Below are 17623 nucleotides of genomic sequence, written 5' to 3' on the forward strand. Positions count from 1 at the left end.
GTTCCTAGTCCTCTTGCCATTCCAATAACTTTCCTAATGCTATAATCCATCTTTTTACCAAATCACAGTATCTCAGAGTAGGAAGAGGTTTCCGATATAATTTAATTTAATCTATTTGTAAATAAGAACTGCCTCTACAACAACCCAGCAAACTGTCCATCCAACCATTGATGGAAGACTTTCACTAATGGGGAATTCATCTCATGAGGCAGAATGTATTTTAGGACAACTCTGGTTGTTAGGAAGCTCTTCTTTAAGTAAAGAAGAAATCTGCTGTTTTATTCTGGCCATTTAATGTATCATGTATCCACTTAAATTAGGGATTATAATCTAGCCCAAACCTTTTGTGTGTGAAGAGTACAATGAAAAAGATAACCAAATGTCTTGCTGAAATTCTGGTATATCAATGGTGCTCCCCTGATCAAATGATTCACTAACATTGTCAATAATAAAGAAAATAAGGTTAGTCTGCCATGGCTTCTTATTAATAAAGCAATTCTGGTTCTTAATTATTTTTTCAAGAAACTAAGAAGACATGCCTTTAATAAAATAGTCTAGAATCCTATTCACTCCACCCAAGAATTAAAGTCAATCTCACTTGCATGTACTTTATAAGAGACATTTGAACATTACAGGTAGCAAGACTAAAGAATAAGCAATGAACAACCTCAATAGTTCATTGGTATCAAAAATGGTTGCCCAGTATATTGGATAGATCTTTTCTGGTAGATTTATAGGAAGGCATGGATGAGATAATCATAATTATTGCAGGAATATCTTCATTAATCATGAATGATTCCTCCCATCCCTAATGTACATCCTCAGAAACTATCACTTCGCCATTGTGAGGCTAATATTTTTTAAAAACAACTAAATATTAGAGTAAATTATTGGAAAATGTTTGGAAATTCAGTTTCTGAATGTTTGGTGACTGACAATTTAGCTACGATTCATTTTCTCAAGGGTTCTTTTAATTCTAAAATTATATTGCTTCCCACTACATTATCAGTGGAGCTAAGGAATTATTTCTATAACAAGGAGGAGGATTATGTGTATATGTGTATGTGTGCTACATGTACAGGATTTCTCCAACTGTTGCCTGTAAGTTTTAATGAGGTATTTAAACTGTGATCATTAATGATTTTTATACTAATTCATCATCTCAATTAAAATCACATTGAGAATTTTATGGTTTCCTTTGAGTTGAAAAAGTACTGGGTGAAAAGATAGTCCCTGAAATTTAATTTGTTTTATATGAACCTCATTAAAAAATTCTTGTATTATCAGAAAATTATTATTAAAATAATTCCTCCATATCCCGTAGTGACTACAGACAGAGACACATATCCCTGTATTTTCATGCTGTTTTCACTGCTGTACCTCTGTGAAACATAATGGCTTTGAAATAACAGCATAGCAAACAAATCAGCATGATTTCCACTTCACTATTTCATATTCCTTCTGTAAGAGTGTGACCGAAGTATATATGAGAGCTGGAGAATCTTGATCTAAGGTGTTTACATAGCATCCTGCTTATATTAATGATTTTAAAGGGTAGGTAAACTGCATTTGCATAGAAAACTTCTTGCCAGTGTAAATTCCTAGTAACTAAGAATTACCTTGATAACATTCATGTTACATTGGAAAATGTTGCCTAATAGACCAAGAATGCCCAACTTTTTTGTTGTGAAGGAGTATTCTTCTCAAACGAAGTCTTGAAATTAATCCAGATTTAGGTAGAAGGTGGAATTGAAACACAAATATGTCTTGTGGGGATGCGGGTTGTATGAAAATAAATAGCCAGTAGAGAGGGGTAATGTATATCTTGCTTCCTATCAATACTTTCCTCCTTGAGGTAGGGTTTTGGCAACCAATAATCTTTTAAATGATAATGAGCTATCATTTTTTCCCCAGGCTATGGGCACTCCAAATAGCCATTCATTTCCTGAAGGAGGAAGATGGCTCCAAGGCCTCTGCAGTTGTCTTGTTTCAGAATGGGTACTCTGATTTGCATTTGGCCTAGAAGAGTTACTGGTTCTGCCGAAAAGGAGACCCAAGTTTCAAATGTTCACATAATATTGTTGGTCCGTTGACTTTTTTTTTGTTTTTTGTTTTTTGGGTTTTTTTGCAGGGCAATGGGGGTTAAGTGACTTACCCAGGGTCACAGAGCTAGTAAGTGTCAAGTGTCTGAGGCCAGATTTGAACTCAGGTACTCCTGAATCCAGGGGCTGGTGCTTTATCCACTGAGCCACCTAGCTGTCCAGGTCCATTGACTTTTACAATTCTTTGTGACTAATTCAAAAAGTTGATCAAGCTCCTTGTAGCATTCAAGTCCTTTTTTAATTAAAATTTACATTTAACTTGTGCTAATATGTCCTAGAAAGTTTATTAAAGTTCTGCCTTGAGAAAAAAAAAGGAAATAAAGGATGATTGGTGTCACTTAAGAACATTTAGGCTTAAGACCTTCTACAATGATTTTTAATTTTTTTTCTGTTTTGCAGCTAACAAACATTTATTTTCTTCTTCTAATCCCCACCCCCAATATTAATGCTCTGTATTTTTTCTATTGTTTTTCCATTGAATCTTAGCTCTCAGATAAACTTTGGATGGCTTGACAGTGACATCTTTAACCTATGTGAACCATTATAATACTTCTAGGATAATGTTTCTATATGAAACAGCATACAAATTTCTAGTATTCAGTATTCTGATAGAGTGTGGTGGAGAGGGAAGTATGTCTGGTAAGAAAAGGTTACAACTTGGCTATGAAATTGATTAGTTGTGTGACCCATAGCACCTCAAGCTTGACTCTAAGGAAGTTGTTTCTCTTATGAACTCAGTTTCCTCATTTATTAAAAAGAAGGGGATTAGATTACATGCCCTCTAAGCTTCTTTTCACCTCTAAAATTCTGTGATCTATTAACTTTAAAGCAATATGAAAAATTTATAATGTCACTCAAAATAATGTACATGTAGTATGTATATGATTGTTATACTAATTAATCATCTCAATTAAAATCACATTGAGAATTTATGGTTTCCTTCGAGTTGAAAAAGTACCCGGTGAAAAGATAGTCCCTGAAATTTAATTTGTTTTATATGGAGTGGTGGTTGGATAGAAAGTGAGCCTTGAAACCAAAATGGATGTGTGATAGGTCACTTAACTCTATAACACTGCAAGTTTCAGGGAAGATTCTGACTCATATTAGTAGAGTGAGTTTGCTCATCTGGGAGTTCCTTATATTGGTAACATCATACCTCTAGACTCTAACTCTTTAGACTAGAAAGGGTGGTGAACTTTCTTTTCTATCATACTTTATGTCATGTAACAGTCAGCTTGGAATAAGGATGACCTGGTTTCAAGTCCTGACTCTGGCACCTATTATGTGATAAAGAGAAGTGGCAATTTAACTTTACAGTGGCCCAGGTTACTGCCTGAAACAGTAATAAACAGATGAGTTGATAATCTCTGTCAATAAAGGGAATTTCAGCATTAGGGGTTCAAATGCAAGTGCAAGTTTATCTTTCTGTCTGTCTATACATCAATCAATCTAGCTCTCTGCCTATTTTGCTTAAAGAGAGTACTAGTACGGTGTTGTTCATTGGAGAAAACTCTAGGTCATTTGACCTAGGCCTTTCTATCTGCATCAACTGGAATGAACTAGGAAAGAAAAGAAGAGGAAGAGTCCCAGACACATGAAAAAAGAAATAAGAAACAAGGAATGGCATAGAAAACTGCCATATTTATCATCTGTGGTGTCCTGGGCAATTTCTGAACTGCCTGCAGTAAGTTGAAACTGAACAGTGGGCATTTTGGATTTCAAGAGACTACTGATTCAATTATTTCTCCATGTTGTGCTCTTTCTCTGACTTCATTTTTTTTCTCAAAATGTCCCCCTCTGTCTTCTTCCTTCACTAAATTCAAGCAATCCCCTTGTCCAGGTAAAAAGGCCTATGAGGGTATAATAACCTGGAACTTTCTTTAACAAATAGCAGATCTTTAGCCTGGGCATTTGGGGAACTTGAAGTCATGCAGGACATCATCCTAATTGGACCAGCCTATAGTCTGTTTCTATTATATGTGTTTAGACAGGTTTGGAAATTCCCGTGTAGACACCAGATTGGATACCCATTTGCAATTTATAATTTTATGCTGTTGCCTGATGAATGGGTAATTTAAGCAACTTACTTTCACCCAATTTACATGGGTGGGAGACAGGACTTGAATCTGGGTCTTTCAGCCTCTAATGTTGCCCTTCTTTCTCCTTACTACATTTCCCCCCATATCACTCCTTATCTTCTTCTCTAGTTCCATCTCTTTGCCATTCTATTCTATTCTCTCTGTCTTGGGATCTCTGTCTCTCTGTCTCTTTTTCTCCATCTAGCTCATCCTCTTCTCCTTCCCTCCCTCTCCATCTCTCTCCTCCTCTTTTTCTCCCTATTTCTTCCTGTCTCTCCTTCCTCCCTCTCTGGCCCCTTCCTATTTTTCCTTCTACAGCCACTCACCACCACTGCCCTTCTCCAATCAGAGGTGATCCTAGTTTTACCATGGCTATAACAGCAGAGTCCAAGCTCTGGGAAGTCCCCACAATTTTGGAGGTCTTTAAAAATAGGTCAATGATGGATATCCCTGTTTTCTGATAACCAGACTACATCAGTTCAGTGAGTCTCATCACTATATTGGTTGTGTTATGATGAATTTTAAGTCATAATTCTCAAAGACTTAACAGGGCACAGAGTGATTATATTCAGCATTAGTGAATGTTGTATTTATGCCAAGTCACAATCCCTTGATGAATTGAAATAACTTGCATTTGCATGCTTTTATCATATATAGCATACATACACTCTTCATATGTATGTCTATCTTTTGATATAAGGATGGCTCTTTTATCTTATCGATGTGGATTATTTCTCCATCACTGAAGACTACAACTGTTCACACATTCTCATTCTGTGCAATTCTAGTCTATGTCCTTCCATAAATCTACAAAAATATTTAGCTAAGCTATTGAGCATTCTTGCTCATGCTTATGTATACCTCTCTCTCCAAAAAAACAAAAAACAAAAAACATGCACCTATCTATCTGGCTATCTATCTATCTATCTAAATTTTGAGTAGCCTTCAAGCATATAACAGAAAAAAAATGTATACTATTGCTCTAAAGATATGAAAAAAATATACCATCTCTTTCCATCTGTTAATATAAAAATCAATTCTTACTTAAATGTCTTGAATTTTTCAAGAGGAAATGGACTTCAGAGGATGTTACATATTGGCTATTATGGTGTTCTAAAATATGTTGATAATAGAGTTTAGTGCCTCTTGTGTAATAGGGAATGCTTTGTATTTTGTTACAATTATTATACAAATTGAAATGAATAATAATTTGCAGTTTAACATCCCATGAATATTTTTTTTTAGTATTCTCCAGAAGTAGTTAATATGCTAACTGACTTTACTGAAAGGCATACAGATGTGGAAGAAGTCTATCTAGGGACTTTAATTATCACCTTGTCAAATTCAAATTATTATCTTGTGAGTTCATTTCCATAAAGTATCCCCTTTGCTGTTAGATGATTTAACATGTGTCTACTTTTCCTTATCTTATTTGTGTTTATCTGGAGGCTCTAAGCATTTCAAAGGATGATAGCTTTCTGTCAGATCATGATGTTTGTCATAACTAATTTCATCAAATAGCCTTTTATAACACCCTATTTTGGCAAAAGATAGGTCTGTAGAATGTGACAAAGGTAGTCTGTCCCACCAACAAAGCTAGGACATAAAAAAACAACTTGAATAACCAGAGGAGTCTCTGGTCCAACTCTTCGTGTCTGGCTCTTGTTATAAAATGGTGATATGCTTAAGGCCTAACTCTATCCAGTCCTAGTTAGAACCAGCTGTTGAAATTCCTCAGCAAGTTTGTTGATGCGGCATAGTTATAATTTTGTCTCCCTCATTATAGGCCTTCCTGGTTAATCTTTAGAGAACTTTCTTTGCTACTAGTCCATGTTCTCTGACCTCATTATCCAACCATCAACACAGCAGCTGCCACTGGTAGGACCTTTGGAAAAAAAAAAAAGTCTTTATAATTCCAAGGCCTTAGTGACTATGGGCCTTTGACCAGAACACTCAATCCCACTGTTTGTCAAGGCCACCACCCTGTGTGCTGCCCCACTGGAGGGTAGAGGCAAGGTTAGTCACATGGGATTCTATCCCTAAAAGAATTGCTGTGCTTCTGTCCATACCTTCTTATGCTATGCCTGGCTATGTCATTAAACCATTTTGATGCATCCTAGTGTTGCTGACTGCCATTTGCTCAAATTCCAACTTTAAAAAAAACCTTTTCCACCTACAGAAAAAAAAATAAATTAAAAGTCTGTGAAAATGGTTTTCCAGGCCAAACTGAGGAGAGCTAATTCTAACTGCCAAGTCATTTCAGAGGTCAGAAGAAATGGCATAGTTCCAACATTAAGAAATGGACAAGAATTACCATTAAAACTAGGGAAGGCGGTGGGCAAGGATGTGGGAATGAGTATTTAAGAAATACTGAAGTTGATTTTTCTGTTACCTACTTGAAGACATGACACTAGACAAGGCAGGAGGGTGGGGGAGATAATAAAATACAAATAAAAAAGAAAAGGTCAAGAAAAAAGCCTTTAGTAGCTCTCCACCATGATTAAAATACATCACAAGAGGAGGAAAATCAATCTATTAGGTAAATTCATTGATTTTATTAATTGATGGCATATCTTCAGGTTATGAATGTAACAGAAAAGTCTTAAGCTCTTTAAAAGACAGAGAACATCTGAATGAACTATTAATAATATTATAGCTTTTCTTTCTTCCCCACTTAAATAATCTACCTATCTTTTCAGACTGAACCAAAATGTCACCTCTATAAAGAAGATTTCTCTGGACATCCCCTACATATGACCCTCATAGTTTTGACCTTTCATGCTCTGGTTCTACCCTTCAATATTGTTTTTGTATCATCTGAGTACAGTTTGAAATCTTTTCATATGTACTGTAACACCTTTATTGCTTGAATGCGATGCATGCTCCTCAATGTCTCACTTAGTGTTATTTACATAGCAGAGATTTATCACATATCATTGAATGAACAAATGACATCCATTTTTAATAATTTAGTAGTGTTTGGAGATGTATTTTGTTCCACAATTTCAATAAAGTTTACCAAAAAAAAATATGAGAACCTTTAGAGCCATAACTATTTACAAATGGCAAAATTAAAATATTGGAATAATAATCAAAGAAATGATTATGTGGCAGAGCAAATAAATAAATACAAACTTTCTCCATGTCTATTTATTAACTCAAAAAGCTAACTAATATTGGTAGTGAGGGAGAAAAACATCAGGAGCACAGTTCAAATATTACTAATGAGATAATGAACAGATCCATAATAAGGAATCATTTTCCTTGAGCTAGAAACAAGTTGGAATTTATAGCAGTAGCATGAAGGATAGTTTGACTCTGGGTGTACTTGCATCACTAGATGCAGGCTCCAGACCATTCTCCCAAGGACATGTGGAGGGTAGTAAAGAGGCAACTTTTCAGAGACACAGGTACTTAGAGTTGATAACTTGGTCCTGGAGAAGGAAGATGTTTCCCTAAAGTGTCAGGGACAGAACATCATGAGACACTCAGTTCAAGACAGATAGTCTCCAAAGCACCAAGAAGAGGGAACGTACTACCTTAGGAGGAAGTCTGCCCTGTTCTCCCATGTCAGCACCCTGAGACTAAGGTCTGGCTGATCAGATATACTTATGGCTCTCATGATGACTTTAAATGTAAAGATTGCGGGGTAGTATTGTGGTGAACAATTGAAAAAAATAGTTTATCAGAAGAGAATTACTCTTAGGTAATGAAGGACTAGGCAACCGCATGCTAAATTAGATAAAGGCAAGTTAGTAAGCAGTGACCAATAATAGAGTCTAGGCAAAGGCCATTGAATTACATGGATCTTTTAAGGATCCTAATTGTTTTCATTTCATGTAACCTGATCTTTTTGAAGGCTATAATTAAATAATCTAATAAAGTAATAAATGTGAAAGTTTATCCTGTTTTAAAGTAAGACATTGTTTTCAATACTTACAGTACCTAGGACTTGAGCAATTTGAGTGTTTCTTCCAAACATAGGCTAAAATCTCCTCATACTTTAGTAGTTGTTTTGTGTGTATGCATGTATGCATGTGTGTATGTAAGTTGTTGTGACTCTTCATGAAAGAAAAAATAATTTGTTTTGCCACATAACATTAGACTAGGACTAAAGGGAAAAATCTAGAGTTGCAGCCTTGCTGATCTTCTATTTGTATCTAATGCAACTATATTTCTCCCCTCAATAAAGTCACCAGAAACAAAATGTCAGCCTTTACATTTGATTTCCTGCCTTTTAAATAGTCATGACATTTTGGTAAGCATATTTATTTGCATTTCTTCTCCTTCCTTTTAAAGCAATTGTCCACCTCTTCCAAGTGGAGTTGAATTAGTTGCTATGTAATTTTCTTTCCAGGCTGCCACAGAAATAATGAACTCTCTGGTTCTTTAGGAGAGCCATACTTTGTAGGAGCAGGAGTTAATTTTATCACCATGGTCACAAAGGTTAATATTCTGACCAAGAAGTCTGCCAATTGGCCTGTATGTTGTTTATCAGTTCAAGATTTTACATTTGTAGCAGGTGAATTATTTTCCTACTTGGAAATCAAGAAAGCATGAATCCCACTACAAACAGATAGGTGATTTTTCAAATAAGGTTCTCATGTTTGTTTATGACATCAAATTGCAATTATATTTACCTTTTTGAGGACCTGGTAAACCAGTTCTTTTCTTAAAATCTTATTACTCATGACTGACTGTTATATCCACATTGAGAAGAGACAACCACCCATTTTCTCACAGTCTCTATTTTTAATATATTTTTTAAATTAAAAGAAATCTGCCTATTCTATAAAAAAATCTTATTACTCAATTTTTCATACTTAAATGATCTTTTTTCATTTATTTTCCCATTTTCTGTACTTCATACCTTCTATTCCTTTATTCTTTCCCTCCATGCCTATCTTAACTATGCCTTTGTATGTCAAACAATTTAGGGAATAATGGAAGGTGAGCTCTGCTATGTAAATAACACTAAGTGAGACATTGAGGAGCATGCATTGCATTCAAACAATAAAGGTGTTACAGAACATATGAAAAGATTTCAAACTGTACTCAGACGATACAAAAACAATATTGAAGGGTAGACAATAATATTGTCTTTTGACTCCCTAGGGACCAAGTTCCCTAATTGGTTTTGTTTTGGTATCCTTGATTTTAAAGATTATTATTTTTATTCTTACTACAAATACTTTTCAAGTAATGCTTATTTTTAATTGAGAAAAATTAAAATCCAATCATCCAACATACATGTGTTAGGTACTTAGTGCATGTAATACACTGTGCTAGGTATTGGAGTTAATTCAAAAATAAATAATTCATTTCCCAGGCCCTTATGGGGTTTATAATCTATGAGGGGGAGAAAGCTTGTGCTTATGGATACATATAATACAAATTAGGAGGCTAAATGGAAAAAGCACTGGACCTGGAGAAGAGAAATATATTTCTGAAACTTACAAGTATCAGCAAAACATTTCTCAAAATTACATTTCCTCAGCTACAAAATGAAGACAATAGTTTCATCACCTTCATCACTGCATGTTATAAGGAATGTATTTTATAAACCAGTCTTGCAGGGATAGAAAACCAACCTCAATGTCAGGTGAACACTAATTCACTTATTGATTGTAAGGAAAGTCACTTAACCTCTATGGCTTTAAGTAACCCTCAAAGACTATAAATTGCAGGGAAGATGTAGATCTGTATTGGAAGAAGGTTTTGCCTCATTTGAGAATTCTACATCCTAATGAAATTATAGGTCTAATCTCCATTCTTATCCTTATCCTATGATAAATGCACAAGCAGTCTGAAGACCTGCAGTACAATATGGAAAAGAAATCACTTCAAACTGGAGTAATTAAGAAACTTTAAGGATATGTATAGAATTGACAGATAGAAATGGATGAGAAGAGCATTCCAGGCATAGAGACTAATAAGAAGATAATGTTCTTTATCTTTCATTTTTGAAGAGAACCAATGACATCATGGGATGATATTTTGACTCAGTATGGATTGGTTTAAGCGAGGCAGAGTTGCACAAAGTCATCAGCCTCACTCTCTCTTCCAGAATCATCAAAGTCCAGTGGCAAGACAAAAGTCAGGACAACCGATGATAGCCCAGGCATCTTCAGTGTCTGACCAAGCTTTAAGGGCTCCACAGCACCTGTTTCATCTGCCTTCATGGCCACTGGAACAAACTGTTCTCATTTTCCCTTTCCACCAATGGAAGTCTTCATGTTTGGGATACACATCCACCTAACTTACTGATAGGTTTGTGGCTTCTTGATTACCCTCAACCTGGTTTAGCCTGTCTGCCAAGATGGTATAGCGGAGTGTGACCACTGTGCATGCTACAGCTTCTTGGAACCACAGCTGAGAGTTGGATGAAAGGTAGAACACCAAAGATAGATGAGCAATCTTGAAAAAAGCTTAGCAAGCCCTCACAATAGAGATGCTAGTCTTCCCCCGAACAGCCCCACAAACCCCTATGAAGACAATACAAAGGTGGGGAATCATGAAACATTGAATTAAATCAATTTAGTTACTGTGGCATATGTGAAGCAGTAGAGTGTGAGATAAGTCTGGAAAGGGAGCTGGAAGTCAAATTACAGAAGACCTTGAGTATCGGATTAAGAAATTTATTCTTTTTTGGTAGGCTGTGAAGAACCATTGAACATGCTTATGCAATAAAGTTATAAGGTATAATAGAATGCAACCTCCTTGAAGACATAGCCTTTTTAACTTTTGTATTTATATCACATCACTTAACACAGTTTCTGGTGCCTGTTGATTACCTAATTGATTAATTGACTTCTCTCATAGGCACCAGGAAGACTATACAGGCTTGGTGGAAAAATAAGAGATTTGAAGCAAAGAAATAGTCAACTGTAGTCAAAACTGTTCTGGAAAATCACAAGCTATGCTAGGGGCACTAAAACAACAGACTGCCTACAGCATTTCCGAACGGATCTAAGCAACAGATCAGGTAGCTCTTTTTCCATTGCCACCTGTGAAAGCATTTCTTTTGCTAAGATAACTAAATAAGAGTGGGCACATAGCAGTTTCAATTTTCTGCAGTAATTGTATAATAGGAAGCAGCACTCCCTCCCTTCCCCCCACCAAGAAAAGGAATAAAAAGTGTGACTTCCTTAATCTAATTTAGCTTTGATAAACATTTGAAATATTTATCTTAAACTGCACTAGAGACTAATAATTACAACAAATACATGCATATACAGCTGAGATAAATAAAAACAGCTGTGGATGCATCTGAACATGCAAAAATAATAGAGCTGTCACCTGTGTCTATTTTAAATTAAAGCCTGCTCAATGCACTCCTTTGTAATGTCATGCCAAGTGGTACTTTCAGGGCACATGCTGGAGAGACAACAGTGAAATGTTTAATCCACATTCAGACTAGTGATAAGTTACAGTTTTGACCCCCATTTCCTCTTCTCCTCAGTGGTGTAAAGGGAACCATTGATTTCTGCCAACTGACAAGCAGTCAAGCATAAAATACTAGTAGCAGACTTACCCAGAGAGTAATTCCCTCTAATTCTTTCCCCAGGGTATTTTCTCACAGGGAACCATTGATTTTGGCTTGTTTAGGTAGATTTTCCAAACCGATCCCCTTTTAAAATCTTTTCTATCCTAGACTATCTAGGATAAGAAGCCCCAAATAAAATTGCATGAAACTATGTGGAACAAATCAAACTTCTTAAATTTCTCAGGAAGAATTCTGGGTATTTTTGGAGTGCCTGGGGTACACCAGAGGACATCACAAGAAGGAGGAAAAGAGTTACCCATGACAGTTGTTTTTAGAGCTCATTGACCAATTATAATGTTTGATGGAAATATTTTTCAGTGGTGAATGTGCCTAATTATTTTTATTTGAAGGAAACATTTAAGGATAAAAAGAAAGCAAGTGAAAAAAAAGTCATTTGAGGTCTACATTTGTATGGGCAAATTCTTTTTAGGGCTATAATAGAATAAAATAACTATAATAATAGCTGCATTCATATAGTGCTTTAAAGTTCACAATGTCCTTCACATGTATGTATTTTTTCTCATTTAAGCCTCAAAACAATTCTATGAGGTAGACGCTACAGGTATTATTTTCCCTATTTTGCAGTTGAGAAAAATGAGTATGAGAGAGGCTTTTTAATGTACCAAAGGCACAAAGGTGGGAAGTGTTTGAGATAGGATTTGAACCTAGGTCTTCCAAACTCCATTCTATCCATCGTACCACACTGTCTCTCCATAAAGTATAATCCTCTTCACAATAACCTTAGGGTTGAATTTAGACATTTTACCTCTATCTCTATATGTTCAAATATAGAGATATAGATATAGATATATGTACGTGTGTAGGTACATAAACATAAAAGGTTTACATTAAATGATTTTGTGTTGAACAAGTTTTACAGACAAAGCTATAATAAGATTAGAGGATGGCAAGATCTCACCATGAGAAAGGGCTGGCACTTGAGTTTGGCCTTGGAACATAGGTAGGTTTTGAATAGGAGGAAAAGATGGAAACTGGGGGAGGGAACTCCATTTGATAGAAAAGTCAATTCCTTAAGGATAGGAACCTCATGATTTGTGTCTTTTATTCCCAAGAGCTAAACTTATTGTTTATGTAAAGGACTTACAAAAGTAAGTGTTGCCTTAGAGTATAAGTCTGTACAACCTTAGCTATTATTGTTATCTTTACTTTTATTATGATTATAATTATTTCCTTATTTGACTTGGATTGTACAATATTGATGTGTCATCAGTGATAAACAGAATTTAATAGAATAGTCTAAGTCTATTATTCCTTTAGGCCTATATTAGTAAATAAGTACATGGTAACATTAAGGAAAGAATGTAACTTAGTGTCATTTAATATAAAATTAATGTGACTCATCCCAGTTCTTTCCCTCATTCTTGTATCCCACAGGTTAAAATGTGAATTTCTGGAAGCTTGATTGATGCAATTAGAAAATATAAATCAGGGCAGCTAGGTGGCGCAGTGGATAGAGCACCGGGCCTGGATTCAGGAGGACCTGAGTTCAAATCCGACCTCAGACACTTGACACTAGCTGTGTGACCCTGGGCAAGTCACTTAACCCCAATTGCCTCTCCAAAAAAGTAATAATAATTTAAAAATACTTAAAAAAATAAAATATAAATCATCTGTAGGAATAATATTGCTTTAGTTAGTAAAGTTTGTCTGAAATAAAGTGAATGAGTAGTATACTTGAATTTAAGTGGTAGAGTGATTAGCGTACTGTACTTGGAGTTAGGGCAACCTCCATTCAAATTCTCCTTTACTTCTTTACTAGCTGTGGATGTGTGTAGATTGTGATGGAGGTTACTCCATCCACCTCAGCTTCCTCATTTGTAAAACATTGCTAATTACAGCATATAATGGTACAACCTAATGTTGTGGTGAGGACAAATGAGAGAATATATGTGGAGCATATTGCAAAATATAAAGGATCATATAGACATTTACTAGTAGAGGATCTCATTGTAGAGTGAAGTATTTTCTCTTTTCATTTCCCACCACTTGTACTCCTTAGACTTGGATTCCACCATCATCATGGTCCCAAAAAACTTCTTCACCAATAACTGCATCATCCTGAGGATTGCACCAACTTTAGTACTCAAAGGACATCAGTGCTTTCTTTACCTTCTGATTGGGTGGCTGGAGGGTGAAGCAAAAGCCTTTATTGTAAAAGGACTGATAGAGCCTCCAATTCTTTATTTTCCACCAGCTGCATTCCTGGAATTGAAATTCACTATGCCTCTGGGCCAGGTACTCTCTTCCCCAGGCTCTTTCCCTCAATGTTTTCAGCTGTGTGTGTGTGTGTATGTGTGTGTGTGTGTGTGTGTGTGTGTGTGTGTGTGTGTTCCTCCATTAGACTGGGCACTCCTTGAGGAGGGCAAGAACTTTATTTTTCTGATTTGCATCCCCAAAGCTTAACACAGTGCTTTGGCCATAGTAGGTGCTCAAAAAATATCCACTGAGTGATTGTCTAACTACCCTAATACCGAAACTTTAGTTAACTTCTGATTAATCTCTCGTATGTTTACCTTACACTTGAGTAAATTCTCTTCATCTTTTGCATCTGTAAAATGGCAATTTTATAGCTGTTCTACTTATGTTATGGGGGCAGCTATGTGGCATAGTAGATAGAGCACTGTTCCTTGAATGAGGAAGACCTGAGTTCAAATCCAACCTCAGACACTTACTATGCGACCTTTGGCAAGTCACTTAACCCTGTTTGCTTCAGTTTCCTCATCAATAAAACAAGGTGGTGAAGGAAATGGCAAACCATTCTAGTATTTTTGAAAAGAAAACCTCAAATAGAGTCATGAAGAGTAAGACATAATCAAAACAACAACAGAACTTATTTCATAGACTTGCTATGGAAATGAAAGCATATAACATTAAATTTTACTCAAAAGTAAGAAGCACTAAACGAATGCAATGCAATACTTTATTGATATTTACACTCAGACCTAATTATTCTATTCTCATTAACCTTGGCATCATAAACTACCAATCTCCAGGACAAACCTTGATTTTTTTTTCAATGATTTTTAGGCCACAAGTCACAGTTTTCTTCATTTCATCACCCCCTGCATCCATCCTCACAAATTTAAACGTGTTCAATAATTCTACTAACATGTATATATATATATATATATATATATATATATATATATATATATATATATATATATATATATATATATATATATATATATATACCAGGGTCTATTCTTCATGCCAATGCCAGGAATCTACTCATGCTCCCTAGTACATTCAAACAAGTTTTTGCCCATGTATTCAGGCTTTTCATCATCTTATGATACTGAACTTTTTATGTCTTATCTCATACTATTCACCTCTTCTACTTCACTCTGGTGATCATAAAGTGATTTGTATATACATATAGATATATACACATATAGAAATACATATATACACACATGTGTATATTCGTGCATTGTACACATATATGTGTGTATATGCCTATGTGGGTGTGCATATGTGCAAGCATGTACATACACACACACTATTTCCTATAGCATAAACTTCTTGTTTTTGTGCTTTTGTATACCCTTGTCCCTATCCCTGAAATCTCCTTCCATTGTATCTGAATCTGCTGTTGAATCTTTTAAAGACAAAAGATAACTACTTTTCAAAAACCTTGCCTTTTTTCTCATTTGATATTGTCATTTTCCTTGGTACTTTGTAATTCTTTATTGTAATTATTATTTTACTTTATAACTGTAGAGGCCATATTCCTTTTTTGAGATGTTATCTCCTTGTAGGTGGGACTTGTGTTTTATCTAAACTGTGTATCTTTGCCAGAATGTAAGAGTACTCTGACCATATTAATCACTTTTTAAATGTTTCATAAATTGAATTACATTAAATTTTTTGGATATTCCTAAATAATTTCCCACACTAGACTTGGACAGGAAATGCATTTTAAGAATAAATAAAAGACACATTTTAAGTCATTCTAGTTTTATTTATATTTTTCCTTTCTGCTTCCTTCCCCCCATACCTAGAAAATGCCCATATTAAAAAAAACATTCTTATGTTTGCCATTACTTTTACTCCTATTAGTGTAAATATTACTAGTGTGAAGAAAAACCCACCACATGGTAACTCAAATTAAAATTTATCTTGAGATCTCAAAACATTACCCACTTTACATAATTAAAAGTCATGTTGAGCTTAAGAAGTAAGAATAACTTCACTTTTCTCAAACTGAGGAAAGCAGCAGCTTTAGTGGCTTATAGGAAGGCCCACACTAAGTCACATTCACAGGAGACTTAAATAGATTTGTAGAAAGGAAAAATAATACTCATATGATTCTCATTTAAGTCTCTATGCTTAGATCAAATGGACTCAATTCCCAAACTTCTGGGGAGTAGAACAACTGAAATCTCTGTATATTATTTGGATTAAATATGTGTGGGACAAATACATCCTGAAAAATGGAAACATCTTGAGTCAAGAATCTCATACAGGGTTAGGCATGTTTTTCATGTTACACTGACTGCTTTGCCATACTTTCCCTGTTTCATATAGATGTTATTTCCAATATGCTTACCAGCTTTGTGGCTCTAAGCCCTTGAATAACTATGTACAAAGCATTGCATGGGGGATATGCTGCAGGATGAACCACCCCCCTATGACAAATAGTAAACATAAGCTTCCTTTTAAACACAAAAATCACCCCCTCTCCCACATTCTGTTTTGGGTCTCTGGTGAAGAGACCACTTCCAAGCATTGTTCAATTGTGGCTTCTGCACTTTTTCAATGTACCAATGTGACAAGTCACACTCAGATTCATGATATACTTCCCAAGCATCTATGGGACAAAAGACAAATATTGACACACTCTTCATAATATGCAAACTCATTACACAATATGTTTTATAGACATAACAATCCCCTAAAAATCATATATAATTGGCAGAAAAAAATTAAAGGCAACTCTCCAATGAAATATAATAATAAAAGCAATAAGCCTATAGTGTTTTAAATTATTATATATGTGTGTGGATGGATAGATAGATAGATAGATAGATAGATAGATAGATAGATAGATAGATAGATAGATAGATGATAGACAGATAGGTATATGATAGAGGGATAGAGAGAAATAGAGATAGATAGATAGATAGATAGATAGATAGATAGATAGATAGATAGATAGATAGATAGAATCTCATTAGAGCTCTGTAACAGCACTGTGAAATATGATTATCTCCATTTTACAGATGAAGAAACTTAGGCTAAGAGAGGTTGAGAAATTTGTACAGGATAACACAGCTAGTGTCAGTTGCAAAAGGTAAACTCAGAAAAATTAAATTAAATTAAATTAAATTTAATTTAATTTTTTAAAAAAGGTAAACTCAGGTTTCCTGAAGCCAAGATCAGACTTCTTTCTACTATGACTCCAACTTGCTTCATTGCTTTATTCATTGTCCCCCCTCCCCTTAATTCAAAATACTAGTTACTGAGTGTCCTCTATCCTAGAGTATATGGATAAAAAATTTAGTTTGGGAGGAGGAGCAGGAAGAAGAAGATCTGTGATTTCAACACTGTAAAGAAGTCCTGGTATATAGAGAAGCATTACAAACTTAGAAAGTTTCCTGATACACTAAGAGGTTAAGTGATACACATTCAACCATTCAATTTGGATAAGCAGCATAACATGAACCCAAGTCTTCTTTTCTCCTAATCATGCTCTTTATCCATTACACTTTTTTTGTTTCTTGTTTTTTTTGGTTTTTTCGGGGCAATGGGGGTTAAGTGACTTGCCCAAGGTCATGCAGCTAGTAAGTGTCAAGTGTCTGAGGTCAGATTTGAATTCAGGAACTCCTGAATCCAGGGCCAGTGCTTTATCCACTGTGCCACCTAGCCGCCCC

This window comes from Dromiciops gliroides, chromosome 3 (assembly GCF_019393635.1).
Source record: "Dromiciops gliroides isolate mDroGli1 chromosome 3, mDroGli1.pri, whole genome shotgun sequence".
Taxonomy (NCBI): Eukaryota; Metazoa; Chordata; class Mammalia; order Microbiotheria; family Microbiotheriidae; genus Dromiciops; species Dromiciops gliroides.